We start from the raw sequence: 15,896 nt of genomic DNA on the forward strand, positions 1-15,896 counted from the left end.
ATTGTGACTCAATGGTAGAACACTTGCTTAGCATATTTGAGGCACAGGGTTTCATCTAAGCACTGCATGTGATCAAAATAAACAAAATAAAGACCCATCAACATCCAAAAATGTATATAAATAAAGAAAGTGCTTAAGTACTTTCTCAGAATTAGTCTATGCAATTTTAAGAAAATAGGAACAAAATGAAATGTTTCACCCCTTGTAGAAAAGCTATTACCTTCAATAAAGTGCTGCTTATAAATTTATTTCTTCTTTGTTATCCTGTGAGGAAATTACAACATGTTAAAAATTCAGTTGTATGTTATCAGCCAAAAGAATGATTGAATATCAGAGTTTTTCTTCCTATGCAAAAATCGCCACCCTTACTGTTATTGTAGGAGAAACTAATTAACACAGAAAGCTTGGCTATTCTCACAAAGTTTATGTAAACATGTTACTATAAATTAAATTCATATAATCAATTATGATTTGCTACCAATGCAGATGTCTTGTTAACATTTGGAACACATGAAGAGGTGATGAATTGATCACTATTACAGTTTCAAGAGAAACATTTCCTATAAGGGTGTCTGTATTTTGTCAAGAAGATAAAACAAGAACAGTAAGGACTTATTGATTCCTGATCCATGCAAAAATAACTGAGAAAGAAGGGTGATATCACTTAGAAAATGTACACAAGTCTATAAACCACTTTTAAAAAATTATATTAAAAATACATACAAAGAACTACAGATCCAGTTAAGAAAAAATCAGCTACTCCAGCCAATAAAACTACAGGAGATATCACAATATCAATACTTGAGAAACAGTGCCACTTGTTATCTGATCCTATCACTAACTGAAACATTACCCAGGAGAGTCAAAGCCAGTATAAACACTCCAGGAACCATTTAGAGCACACTATTCTTTAAGACCTCAGAAGTAAATGTAGCTAGAACCTACTGACATACTAAAATTGCTTATTATCACAAAGGTGAACCAATATATTCTGCTTTACAACTCTCTTGGCAGGCCAGAGAACAGGGTAAATTTATTATCTACAGCACCATAATGCTCACAAAGATCTCTGTATTATTCATAAGACTGCATATAAATTATAAAAAAAAAACATATTTTTTTTTCCAGTTTATAACATTGTTTTATACATATCAATACATTATGTTGTGGCCAGCAAAGTACCTATTATTACTGACAGCTGTTGACATGATTCAATAAAGCCCCAAGGGGTTTCACTGATAATCCTAAATCACAACTACTTTTCCAAATAAAAAGCCACTTCTATCTCTCACAATATTTAGAGGAGGTTTGCAGAAATGTCAGTGGTACATAAGGAAGAAACTTGGGCAGAAGCCCCAAGAAACCAGTGTAATTTTCTAAGTTTAGTGGGGAGGAGAGGGGGTCTTGTATATTAAAAAATAAGCCCTCTGTAGAAAATGGAGTCTCTCATGTGAAGATTAATAAGTCTAATTTTGGAAAGAGAGTTTCTGTCAGACTTTGTAGTATTTTATTTGGTTTCTTATCTTTCTCTTCCTGTGTCAGATGGTGAAGTGCCTAATTTTAAAAACACATTTTGAGATGAATGTCCTTAAAAAAGTTTAGAGATTTTTCTATTGACTTAGAATTCCTCTGCAGTTTTCAATTTTGCAAGTCATATTAAAATAGGCAGACTGCGTAACCAAATGTTATTCGGATGTCTTCAAATAAATTTAATAATTTCTTTTTTATTCCATGTACAAAGGAATAATTTAATTACAATGAATAAAAGATAAATTGAGAGTAGTTGGTTCTTTTCATAAAGCAAAATTTTTTAGACATCAAGAACTCCATGAATACAATTTTGAGCTGAAATATGGGTGGACTCCTCCTGCCCCGGCTGGCCCCAGCGCACCTCTGGCACACATGTCCACCCAGAAAGTTAAGTCATGGGGGAGCGAGATTGGCGCCTCTGAGGCCCCGCTCCCGATCCCCGCCCCCGGCTCCCCGCCCCAGGCTCCCGCCCCCACCGCTGCAGGCCAGGCTCCCATCCGCGGACTGGCCTGCTCAGCATGAGCCTCCGCCGCCCTGCCCGCCTCAGCTCCTTCCTGTCAGGCCCTGTTGTGAGGCGCCCCTTGTTCAGGCCCCTGGCACGGACAAGGGCGGCCGCCTGCGGGACGGGGCTCCCCTCCTCCTCCTTCTCCTCCTAGAGGCTCAGCCAGAGGCCGCCTCTGACACTCCGCTTCACCTTCACACACCCCTAGCACTTCCCGAATCAAGCCTCCCCTGGCTGCCCTACTGCGCAGTTGGAGCCTAGGCTGTCTCCAACCCCGCACCAGTCTGGGCGGCAGGCGCTCGCTTCTCCAGTGGTGTCCCCGCCTGCGCCCCCCCCCATGCGCTCACCTCTGGCCTGCACCGGGGGCTGCAGCCTCCCCCCGCCTCGCGCTCCGGGACTCGTCTCCGGAGTTCTCCCGAGGCGCTGGAGGCCTCCTTTCTCTCCCGCGACTCCGCTTCTCCCCCGCGCTTCCCGCCCTCCCCACCCCAAACCCCAACTCCCCAGCTCCATGGCGCCTCTGGGATGCAGCTCCCCTTTCCCGCACATTCGGGCAGCGGTGCCCGCACCCAGAAACAGCCCTCTTGGGGGCGCTCGGCTCCTCGGGGCTCCGCGTGGGCACTCACAGCCCGGGGTGGGGACCCGGAGACCCCGCCTACCTCCCACCCGCCTTCGCAGCCCCTGAGGAAGGCGCGGTGACTGGCTCCTGTCATTGGTCCTTCAGGTGCTGGCTGCCCAGGGCGCTGACCTTCGCTGCCAAAGCTGTAGCTGAGGCTGCCGCCGCCAAGTTCCCTTGTTATAACTCCTCCTGTTAGCAACTCCTCCTGCTCCACTCCTCCCCCTCCTCCTCCTCCACTCTTCTTCCTCCTTCTCCTCCTCCTCCCACTCCTCCTCCTCCCCTCCTCCTCTTCCTCCTCTCCCTGCCCCACCCTCCCCCTCCTCCTCCTCATCTCAGCATGAGAGAGTTGGACCGCACCAGCTCTGGAGCAGAGGAGGGGGCTAAGGAGCAAGGCCGTCCCTCCCTCCTCCTCCCCAACAGTGACCGCTGCCAAGTCCTGTCACTGGGGAAAGGACAGTGCGGAGGAGGGGACAAAGGTGGATTGAGGAAAAAAAAAAGAAATATGGGTGGAGGGCATAGGAGGTGGAGAGGTGGGGCAATTCTCCCTGGGCCATGGAAGTTTTTCAGTATCTCTCCACCAAATTAAAAGTAATAAAAATTAAGAAAAAAAACTTATAAGGAGAAAAAGAACTTCTGAAGCCATCAACATTTTTCTTTTTCTTTAGTCTCCACCTTAGAACCTAAAATATTTTATGCTGCTATCATCATCCAATGATGGTTCTGCAGGCTTATGGGGGAAAGGCATTTTCAAATTTTTAAAAATCTTTCTGGATGATTTGCACTTATTCTTTTATTGATGATGATTTCTTTCTAGTCTATCCTAAACATGATTTTAATATTGTCAATTTTCCTTATATGTCTCAACAAATCATTTTTTCCTCCATTAAAATCATGAGTATTCATTCAACGAATTCTTTTTTGTTATTTAAAAAAAAAAAATTATATTTCCCATGAACTGAAAGCATCTCCTGTTAATACTCTACCCTGAGAACATAGTGACCTAAGAAAAGAAAAAAAAAAAAAGACTTATGTAAAGAAACTCAAATAAAAACTATTTAATTCAATGATAGTTTGCATCTACCTATACTTGGAAACTAATCTTTAACTAAAAAGTCAAAATGAGAAACTTTGTATTAAGGACTATCTAATTTAAGATCTTGGATCTGCTGACAATGGTGTCAAAACGTGAAAAGAAGCACACCTAAAACTGCTGAGTCCAGCAATTAAAAACATGAGAGGATAGCAGGCCCTCAATATCAAAGAAAAAAGGGGTCAGAATCTTCTGGTAGAGTGCTTTTCTATTATGTGTGAGGTACTGGGTTGAACACTCAGCACCACATTAAAAAAAAAAAAAAACAACAAAGAAACAAACTAATAATGATATGATATCCATCTACAGCAACAAATAAAAATTCAAGAAAAAAAGGACTGTGTCTTAGACTTGTGTCCCCTCACTACGTGTGTGTCTGTGTGTGTGTGTGTGTGTGTGTGTGTATATATATATATATATATATATATATATATATATATATATATATAGAGAGAGAGAGAGAGAGAGAGAGAGAGAGAGAGAGAGAGAGAGTATAATTTTTTCCTTTGATGCTTTTTCAAGTAACTTACATTACAGGTGTGCATCACAATTCTAGAATCCCCCTACCCTTCTTCTTATTATTATTATTTTGAGTGGCTGTGAATTGCATTAAATGCCTTGGGTTGATTTATTTGAGGGAGAATTTCCTTCCAATAGTAGGACCTAACCCAGACAGAAGTGCATTGACACTTATCACTGTATATAAGGTTAAAGCAATTTGTGAATAAATATGTATATATTTTTATTTATGGAAATGATATCACAGTTAGTTTAAATTTTTATTTAACTTTTCTGTCCACTGATCTTATGAAAAACAGCTTGAGGTTTAAACTCATTAGCAATTTCCTTAGGCATCAAGGTCCCCATATCTCTCACCCCTAAAAAGAGACTCACAAGTATAATTTTAAAGTTTTTTCTATTCAAATTAAAAATGAAAAACAAAAGTCAGGCACAGTGACATACACCTGTAATCCAAGTGGCTCAGGAGGTGGTTGCAGGAGAACTGTGAGTTCAATGTTACCTTCAGCAAAAAGTAAGGCACTAAGAAACTCAGTAAGACCCTGTCCTTAAATGAAAAAGAAGGAGGAGGAGGAAGAGGAGGAGGAAAAGGAGGAGAGGAAGAAGAAGAAAATAAGAGTTTAAACAAATTGTAACTAAAAACTCTATATTCAATATATTATCATGGCTTGACACTATGAATTTATTAATACATACATGCACTTTTGGAAAACCATCTTAATATTCACTATTTACCTGAAGTCTCAGGCATATCTCAGTTTACTGTATCCAAATTTCACATTGAGAGCTATGGATTCATTGACATAAGCAAGATGAAAGTCCTGAACCACTCATTTTTATGTCCTAGGTGATGGAGTACACTTCCTGGACATATTCTCAACAGGGCCAAAGAACAGGAGAGACAGTGCACATTGAGACAGCTGGCAGCTCCAACCCAGAACTGTACAAATGTGGGCATTGTTTCTCACTAGATTCTAAGAACAGATTCATTCCCATTTCAGATCCCACATGGTAAACATAAAGAATTGGTGTCACAGGAGGTGGATGGTGCCAGGTCTTCAGATTTTTCAGTAGCCCAGACTCTACAATATAAATGCATTAAAGGGAAACTTATTTGCAATTTTACCTTGACCCTAGAGGCAGGATTGAAATATTTGGCTTTTATAATTGTGCTAATATTCATACCAAATTTATAAGGTAGTGGGAGAATATTTTCACAATTAAAGGCATATATGTCTATAAATATTTTTCTATAGTTCAATACAGTTTATTAAGAAAATCAACAAAATTTTAATGAAGAAAAAATAAATCACTGTCTATAAGATGACTGCTGTTTTTCATACAACCTCTGCACATCATGTGATTGAATCCTGGCATCCAGCCTATAGTGAACAAATTAACTAATTATCTGTCACTAATTAACTCATTCTAAAACTTATTAGCTCATATTTGGGATGGTAGTCAATTTAGGCTCAGTTCACCTGGAATCTTTGCTGCATATGATTAGCTGATGGTTGGTAAATACACTGAACTTTAGAGTGTAATCTGGCTGCCAATAAAACACCCTGATGTTTTTCCCAAAATAACTCATGATTAAAAAAGTATTGTGGGCTTGTTCTCATGGAGGTACCAGTGTTCTGAAAGCAAAAACAAAAACATTCAAATGTTTCTTGACCAGACACTTGACTAATACTCTTTCATAGCAAACAGCATTACATAATTCATAAAAAATAATAACAGACCATATTCAAAGTTTTGGAAACACATTCTCCATTTTTCTAGAGTAGGAGTAAAAACATATCATCTACTTTCTGTATATAAATGAAGCTGAAGAATTGTTACATGTTGGCATTTATGATTATTGTACCTTTTATAATAGATGAGGTTCACATAGGTGTTCAGTGTGAAAGAATATTTGCTAAGTCTCACAAGAATATTTGCTAAGTAACTTTACTGGAATTCAGTTTCAACTTTACCTTATCTCAAAGCCAAAACTCACCTCCTCTAGGTTACATGAGTTATCAATATTTTCATATTCTCTTGGATGTTAGATAGTGACACTTATTCAAAAGAGCAGAATTTTTGTTTCTTTTGTACCAGAGATCTTACCCAGGGGCATTTAAGCACAAAGTCACACCTCCAGCCCCATTTTATTTTATTTTATTTTTTGTACCAGGGATTGAAGCCAGGGGCACTTAACCCTGGGCCACATCCCCAGCCCTATTTTGTATTATACTTAGAGACAGAGTCTCACTGAGTTGTCTAGGGTCTCACTTTGGCTGAGGGTGACTTTGAATTTACCATCTTCTTGCCTCATTTTCCCATCCTTCTGGGATTATGGTTGTGTGCACCTTGCCATACACAGTCGTGGTTTTGTTTGTTTGTTTGTTTGCTTGCTTTAGTATTTATTCAGTTGCTGAAGCTGTCCTTGAATGTGAAATCTCCCTGCCTAAATCTCCTGAGTCACTGAAATTACAGAAACACATCACCATACCGGTTCTTTTCAGTTCATACAAAGGCAGAATTGGGATGTCAAACAGAAAGAGAGCTGTTAAAATCACCCCATCTTAAATGGTGTCTTATTTCCTAATATTTAAACATTGGACTTGTTTTGACACATAATGAGGAAATATTATTTTAATCAGGAGTCTGTTGATTCTCATTTTATCTATACAATTTGTTACAGTACAAAACTTGATTTAATTTGAAAATATAATTTATCCTGTACAATTTCTGTGGTTTCTATGCTTTCTGTTACAACACTGGTTTCAATGCCTGTGCAAAATTATGATGAATTCACAGCTAGAGAGAAGTCTATATAATAAAATATTAATAGTATTAATTTTAATCATATTTTTGTTTCATATTTCTAACTTAGTTAGCAACATGAAGAATTGAACTCATAACTCCTCTATCACTGAGTTATACTCCCAGTTCTTTTTCTTCTTTGTTTTATGACAGGGTTTTTCCCAGTTGTCAAGGCTAATCTCAAACATTTGATCCTCAAGCATCAGAAACCTGTATCACCGGTATTGAAGTGCATGACCATGTACATGGCTATTTTGTAAAGTTCTTAAAGTTGAATATACAAACTCACGTAATGGTGCATTCCTGTTAGTCTAGTTACTCCCAAGGATGAGGTACTTTCTTTCTTTTTTTTTTTTTTTTTAATTCATCCATGGTGACTAAGATGCAGATAATTGCTTTGAGAGAGCATACAACACAAGCCTTACGTCATAGACTGAAGGATCTATTTCTAGTGAATGAAAAAAAAATCAGATATATAATATTGTGTTGCATAATCACATGACATTTTGTTTGTTAACAGCAGCACAGTGATGAGTATGTAACATATTTAGTTGCATATATTCTAGATGATTAAAATAATATTACTATGGCTTCAGTACATATGCTTTCTGAAGTTGCAGACACAAAGCAACTAACCAATGATCATTTGCATGAATGATAAGCTTGTCTGGGTAACATCTGGAAGTGGCTTTTAGTAATCCTAGGCAGGGGTCTTGTGTTCTGGTCAAATGAATTTGCAGCATACATTGTTTTGGTCTGGGGATGCAGAACTCTGGCCTTCTTACTAAGGGATTATTACAGAAAACTTCAGATGTTTGGATTTCATGATGAGGGATTCTAAAAATGTGGATTGTTGGGCTGGCCCAAGATGGCTATAGATATGCTGTCTTGCTGATGCTTCCAGCAGGTTGGTTTTTATTATGTATTCAAGGTAATAAACACACTGATTGAGTATATGTATTCAAGGTCATAAATATTTGTTTTTCAGCATGTATTCACTATGTAAAAATTTTGAATTTGGCCTTCTTTTTTGAGATATATATGTGTCCTATATAATGATGCAGGAGGCTATGGCCACCTACCTCTTCATAAGCATGACTACTATGCCTACTGTGCCTGATATATTTCAACTGCTAGGGACCCAAACCTTGCTTCCTGGATCTGATCTGCCACAAAGCAACTGGCATAGTCTTTAGGATCTTTTGCAGGTGAGAGATACCTGAGCCCTGATATATTAGTGGTGATGGTTTGGGGAGCGTGGAGCACCTACAATAATCAAGAAACATATAGCACTCAGTGTCCACAATCCTATTAGAATGTACCCCTATGAAGAGTTAAGATATGAAGGGATGCATTTCTTGTAAACTTAAGGAAGGCTTCTGATTGCTCTGTGTGTTTAAAAGAACCCAGCAAGTTTAACTGTCAAGAACTTGATTAAGCAAAGGCCTTAGTCACTGGCTATGAAAAAACTGGCAGGAATAGCATTGATGACTTGTAGAAATAGCATAAGGACCATGTGCAGGTGCTAGGGACACAGTATGAGTGATTTCTACTTATGTGACAGAAAAAACTGACACAAAGCTAGATGTGGTGGTTCACACCTGTAATCCCACCTGCTCAGAAGGCTGAGGCAGGAGGAACCCGAGTTCAAAGCCACCCTCAGTAAAAGTGAAGTGCTAAGCAACTCAATGAGACCACACTTCTATATAAAATATAAACCAGGGCTGGGGATATGGCATAGGGGTTAATTGCCTGAGTCCAATCCCCATTACCAACAAAACAAAACAAAAGAAAACAAATGACCAACAACAAAGAAAAAAACTGACAAAAATATATGACAGATTGACACAATTAGAAAATCATAAGACAAACAAGAAGCTTATAAAGCCAGAGCACAATCAGTAGAGGAGTATCTCTGTACTTTGAAAATACCCATCAACTTTCCCCAAAGTGTTGATTGAGTCAGGGAAGGAGAAGGAAAATAAAGGCCAGGAAATCCAGTCAATGTTGATGCATAAAATGAAACAAGAGCAGCCAATTGCTCCAGTGAACTACTGGCAGGGCCGTCCCAGGTATCCAATTTCATCACATTTTACCAATCAAGTGGAATTTGTAGAGTTATGAAAATAAATAAGCATTGGGAAAGAGATACCCTGACTCTTTTGTTTTTATGTCTGTATGGTTTAGAGATTAATAGCATTCAGTGTAGTGCCTTGAAAATGGAGAAGTTAGCACTGCTCTTTACAGCAGAAGTTGTAAAATATTCAATGCCATGAGGTGTTTATAGGGCCAAATGTGATTGAGTGTTTTACAAGGTGGCAGGGCTTTCAGAGGGCTATGATTTTAGTAGATAGCAGAGGTCATAAACACATTTATTCAGTGTATAAACTCAAGGTCATAAACATTTGCTTGAGTTTATGTACTTACTTTGGTAAAGTATTGGCTATGTGCCTTCTTTGACCTGCAGTTAAAAAAATAAATGTTCTATGGAATAATTTAGGGGACTGAGGTCTAGAAGCTAGAGTCTTGCTAGAGACAACTGTTGCCTTCAAATAAAGCAATCCTACTATCACATCTTCTCCTTACATCTTTTTAAAATTTCTGGAGCCCTAAACCTTGTTTACTGGGTCTCAGCCCCTGCACAGCAGCCAAAGAACTGAAAACAATTTGTAATTTGAGGCTAATACAAATCCTCTGATTTAAAGCAAGTTCCAAAAAGTATAATTTTTTTTTTTGTATTTTTGTTGTTGTTGTTATACTCCCAGATTATATTCTTATAGTGGAGATTTGTGTATCATTTGTTTTATAGATCACAAACATTGCCATATTTACTTCTCCCTTTCATTTTCTTATGTGGAATTTCATATTTTCAATTTGAAAAACTCTTTTTTTTTAGACCAGGGATTTAACTCAGAAGCACTTGAAGTCTGAGTCATATCTTAAGACCAATTTTGTATTTTATTTAGAGACAGATTCTCAATGTGTTTCTTAGCACCTCATTCTTGCTGAGACTGGCTTTGAATTCACAATTCTATTGCCTCAGCCTCCAGAGCCACTGGGATTGCAAGCATGTGCCACTGCACCCAGCTTCAATTTACAAGAATGTTGTAATACAGATACAATTTTCTGGTTGCAGTATCCATAGCATGTTGCATTATTAATATGTGTGTAATAAAACATATCCATTTTAAAACTTCTTCTCTGATGAGAAATTAAAAATATATTTTGTTTCTTAATTTCTTTAATTCAGTTCTCAGCCTTTCTTCTAGTTTACTTCAAGTTCATGCTAGAAGTTTTATAAGTCTTTGCTCAAACATATTATTCCAATTGGGGAGGGGGGTCACACAGTATGAAATGAATGGAAATTCTGCTTTTAACATTTATTTTTTTAATAATACTGAGTATTTAATTCAGGGGTGCTGAACTACTGAGGTATATTCCCAGCTTTGTGTATTTGTGTGTGTGTGTGTGTGTGTGTGTGTGTGTGTGTTTGAATGTGTGCTTCTTCTGGGTATTGAGCCCAGTGCCCTGTGCACATGAGGCAAGCACTATACTAATGTAGCTTTATTCTCACCCCTTTTTCTCTTTTCATAAGTTTTTAAATTTCTTTCTTTTTTAGATTTGCAATTTCTTTATTCCATGATGGATAATATGTGCATGCACTCCTGTGCCTCTTTTTAAAATTAATTTTGAGACAAGATTTTGCTGAGGTTCTTAGAGTCTTTGTAAGCTGGTAAGAGCAGAGAAAATGCCACCAAACTGTAGCTTTGTGATATTTTTTTCTTTTTGAACCCTGCCCTAACATTAGTAGGGGCTACTCTTTGTCCTTAAATGAGCCCTAGCCAGTAATAAAGGCTTCCTATTGGAATATTGTTGACCATGTGTAGACTATTTTATTATTGAGAGATTTCCTCAACTGGCGGGATATAACAGAACAAAATTGATGTCATCATAGTCTGATGGTAAAATATCTTTAGGTACATTCAAATGTATCTGATTTCTATGCAAATGGAGGCCCCCAAAGATGTCAAAGACTAAGAATAAGGTCGAAGTTCAGGGTGCTGCAAAGAAGAAAAGTAAGGACTCCACACCTCGTCTCCATTCATCCAAGGAAAAGGGATCGCAGGAAGCAAGAAGTCTGAAGGCCTGCCATGTTTAATTAGGGCAAAGAGAGGCAGGGTGAATTTTAGTGAATTAGTAAGAGTCCTGATAGATTTATTTATTGTCAAGTCTATAGAGCTTTTTACAAAATGAGAAAATCTGGGATCAATTTTCTTGGACTCACAATGAATGCCATTTTTTTTTTTTCTTGAAGAGAGAGACCGTTGAGTCTCTCTCTTTCTCTCTCTCTCTCTCTCTCTCTCTCTCTCTCTCTCTCTCTCTCTCAATACACAAATCTTTCTATATATAATTTCTTTTTGTCTTATGTAATAATAGCCAACATTTATTGACTTTTTACTATATGGAAAAGACCTGGCCAGTTGTTTTAAGTGCACCATTTTATTTAATAATCGAAACAACTCTGTGGGAAGTTACTATTATTACCCATGGTTTACAGATGAAGAAAGAGTTTCAGAGAGTTGAAGTAACTTTCCCAAAGTTACATAATAATGGAGAATAACAGAACTGGATTTGGATCCCAGAAAACTAATCTCAAAGGTCTCTTTTTTAATATTTTACTTTCTTGCCTCTCTTCTGTGTTTAAAATGTAATATACAATTATAACTCACTGAGCAACTTATGAAAGTGGATCTCTAATGAGAATGTTTAAAACAAAATAATATAACATTACACATGCTAAATTCTGCTATTGTTAGCAGTATCTCATCCAAGCAGGATATATTTACTACAAACTTATAAAACATCTATAATTTTATACTATTTTAACCTTTTAATGAGCCTAAACTAAAAGGCTGACCCTTTTCTTGACATGAAGTGTTCTTTATTCTTGAGGTAAACATGAAATAAAATATCTGTACAAATAGTCCTCCTTTGCAAGCACTTTGTATTCTTTTATAAGATCTGTCAGTGAAATCATAATCCTATGTTTTATACAAAGAGCTTTCTGGGGACCACCACACACTTTAACTTCAGAATTTCACTGCTAATTTTGGTAAAGACTGAATATTTTCATGGGTATTTAAGAAAAGATAACTTAATTTGGAGGGAGTGGTGTAGAGTAAGCAAAGAAATTTGAAGAGGGCAGAAGCATAAACACAGGAAGAATGCAAAAAATGAATCTTCTTTGCAGCTTTTTTTCTTTTTCTTTTTCTTTTTTTAAAGAATGGACTATTCTGAAAAAAATGGAAGTATTTTGTTAATCATAATCATAAGACTTCCAACCTAAAATGTTAACTTTATGAGCTATCAAAATGTTACCCAACAATATTATCCCCAAACTCCACAAATGTTCATCAGCTGAACGGATAAATAAATTAGGTATATTCAACCACACAAATGAAAAAGAACTGTTGCTATTTTTATCAATTCAGACATATTACATGGCACTATATTGAGTTAAAGAAGACACCAAAATGACATCTTATGTTTGATTGAATTTACATTCAGTCCAACAACAGATTAACCTATGACATTAGCAGTCAGAATGGTAGTTAACCTTGGGACAAGGACTATGAGAATACAGTGAGGTTTTTTGTTCCTTGAGTTAGATGCTAATTACCCAAATATATCACTTTGTGCTGAATGCTTCTGATTTGTGGATTTTCCTGGCTATATGTAATAATTAAAGAACAAATTTGAAGAAATAACATAAGGAGTCCCCACCCTCACAAAGAAGGAGGAGGAGGAGGAGGAGGAGGAGGGGGACGACATCTACTGAAATGATATACCACAAATGCTGCTACCTGTGTGGAGAAAATTCATTATGTATCATTTAATGTGACCAGAAAGAAAACCACTTAGAAAGCTAACCATGCAACTTCAATTCATTTCTTAAAATCTTCCAGAATTCATTCTTACAATGAATTCTTCTCGCACATAAAACTATGGCTATCAATTAATATAAGGTGTTGTTTTATATAAAATTAAAAAAACAACAGGAAGACATCTTAAAATATCTGGAATACTAAGGGTCTAAAAATCATCCCAACTATCACCACATTAATGCAAGGACCTCAGTAATTACCCAATCTCTACCAAGTTTCCTGCTGTAGTGATTGAACTCTACTGGTAAGGCCACAGGTGGGGAAAGACATTCAAGAAAATGCTATAAAACTCAAAGAAATGTCCAGAAAAGCACTGCCTTCTCCTTAGGTATATAGTGGGTTCATCTAGGAATTTGTTTAGAAGATTTTTATCTTGGTAAGGTAATATGACCAATTGTCAAATCAATTAATTCATTGCCATTCTCAGTATTCTGTAGTCCCTTTTTGATCAATATGGTGTACTGCATGATTGCTCAATATGATTCATATAAAAATTGAGAGTATACAAACTTTCATCAAAAATAACTTTACCCTAAATTACATAAGATAATGAAAAATACAGACTGCTCATTTTTACTCAAAACTTTATAATAACTTAATCTGTTACTGCTGTAGAGTCCCTTTGGTCCCACAGCCTATGAGGGAGGCATTGGCAGCTTCCCCAAATGCTGGGGGACTAATTAAATATTTGTATTTATTTCATCATTAGCTCTTAGACAAAATATGTTCCCAATCTTTTAAACATAAACTGACTTTTGGTAGCGGTAGGGGACAGAAATAAACACCCAGTCTCTGTACATTCTATAACATCAAAGTAGTGATTCAACACAACACTGAGGCAGAAAATGTTTCCAAGGCAATTATCAACCAGAACACATATTCCATGCTTAAAGGCAGCTCAATTCCAATCATTTAGTCCTTTTTCCTCAACTAAAGAAGATCTCAATCTTTAATTCCCACATCTAAATTAAAAGTTCTCCCTACTTGTTTTAAATACTTATCCTTCTAAGTTTAAATTTTCCTTGCAACCCAATGCCCAGTATTCTACTTCCTCCTTCATCTCAAATTATCTCTTTAACTAGTTTTTACTTATTATTATAGCCCCCTCCCAAGTCTCTACCCCAGGATAAGGTACAATTTAAAGAGACTACCCCCTATATTGAAGTTTAACCACAGAGGCCCACAATACCATTTTCCTTGCTTAGTTTAGGAAGGATATATTTTAACTAAAATTTCATTATCATAAATTTCTTCCCTATATTTCTCCTATTCCTCCTTCTGTTTTACACACAATCACAATGTAGCAAATTCTAAAAATGTGTGTGTGTGTGTGTATATATATATATATATATATATATATATATATATATATATATATATATATATATATTCATTCATACAAAGACTTCCTAAAAATATATAACTGTAAGTATGCCACAAATACCATTTGGAATTCCAATGTTAGGAACACAGATTAAAAAATACAGTGAAGTTTTCTTATAAGTTACGTTTGTTGTTTGTTTTTAGGGGTAAGAAGGCCATAGAGGATTGAGGGCCTTCATACAAGAACTAATTGCTTCACCTGAAACTACAAACTGTATTGCAGCACAATTTCTTTGAAGACTAAAACGTTTTTTTCCTGTAAAAGAAAAAATTTTAAATTGCATGAATGAAAAAGAAAGTCTCTAAACCTTGCCCATAAGCATACAAAATGTCAAATAACTCATTTTTCCACTTGAGAAATAGGCTTCATGTACCAAACTAGAGAAATATGAAGTATGTATTAATAAATATTAGAAAAAAAATCTCCACTTTCTACACTTTAAAGACTTAAAATCATGGTAAAATGGTTTTAGAGAATGCCCATAAATTTGGTTATCAATTCAGAATACAACCTAAGTGATAATTTTGTGAGTGTCATCTGGGATCCAGGCAGCCTCATTAACAAAAACAAAAATTGTTGAGATTATCCAAATTTAAAATTCACATATATTTTTACATATGGATTGAATTAATCTTTTCTTGGTACTGGTTTCCATGTAATAAAGAATTGTTTGCAGGTTTTATTAAAAAAAAACATATTTTAGAAATTAAAATGTGCAATATTCCAGTTGAAAACCACAAAAAAGAATTCCTTTATCAAAAAAGTTAGTTGTGAGACAGGATTCATTTGCATTAAGCTTTAAAACTGACAGCTCAGTCAAAAACAATTCTGTTTGAAACTCTCATTCCATGTATCTGCCACAAAAGTGTACACAGTCTATTATGTCATAAGTTCTGAAATCCAAAAGCTTTATAAACATAGTTAAAAGTGGAATCAGGATCCAGAATCTAGAAAAAGCTCTAATTCACCTCTAATTCAGCTAGCCTAGTCTAATGATAGTTTTTAAGAAACTTGTAGCTAAAAACTGTTACCTGGCACACTGGAATTTTTTTTCAAAAGCAGTGTCTGTATCATAGCCCATGTTGTTTTCAGGCATTTTCCTGTAGAACCAGTGGCATCTTAAATTTGCAAGTTCAAATTGTGTACTTATCCCTGATACCTACCAAAAGGAGGGACTGGATAGAGAGAAAGATTTCCTGTCTCCTAAAATGTTTTGAGCACTGTAAGAACTGCTGCTTTCTGTGTCCTATCAATGTCAAAACTCAGGGATTGTTACAAAGAATTCAAAGGGGGATATGGCAGGGTGGGTTAGTTCATATTATAGCCAGTCTGCTTTCTGAAGAAGATATCCTGCAGATAACCTGATATGAGATATCCCCTCAGAGACCCTTTACATCTAATAATCCTACCAAAAGTCCATTTTAACATGTAATATGAATCCAATATGTTTACAAACATACTCAAAAGGCATTCAAATGTCAATTGTCTCATATTGTGAAGTA

At 36.6% G+C, this 15,896-nt stretch overlaps 1 long non-coding RNA gene across 1 annotated transcript; it reads right to left on the reverse strand.

The window, feature by feature from the left end:
* Positions 1-231: 231 nt before the first annotated feature.
* Positions 232-2,477, reverse strand: LOC139704324 (uncharacterized). Its single transcript, XR_011706304.1, has 2 exons — positions 2,380-2,477; positions 232-264 (listed from the first exon to the last, which is right to left on the reverse strand). It is a non-coding gene; the product is annotated as an uncharacterized lncRNA (long non-coding RNA).
* Between the last annotated feature and the right edge of the window lie 13,419 nt (positions 2,478-15,896).

This window comes from Marmota flaviventris, unplaced genomic scaffold (genome assembly GCF_047511675.1).
Source record: "Marmota flaviventris isolate mMarFla1 unplaced genomic scaffold, mMarFla1.hap1 Scaffold_49, whole genome shotgun sequence".
In the NCBI taxonomy this organism is placed as follows: Eukaryota; Metazoa; Chordata; class Mammalia; order Rodentia; family Sciuridae; genus Marmota; species Marmota flaviventris.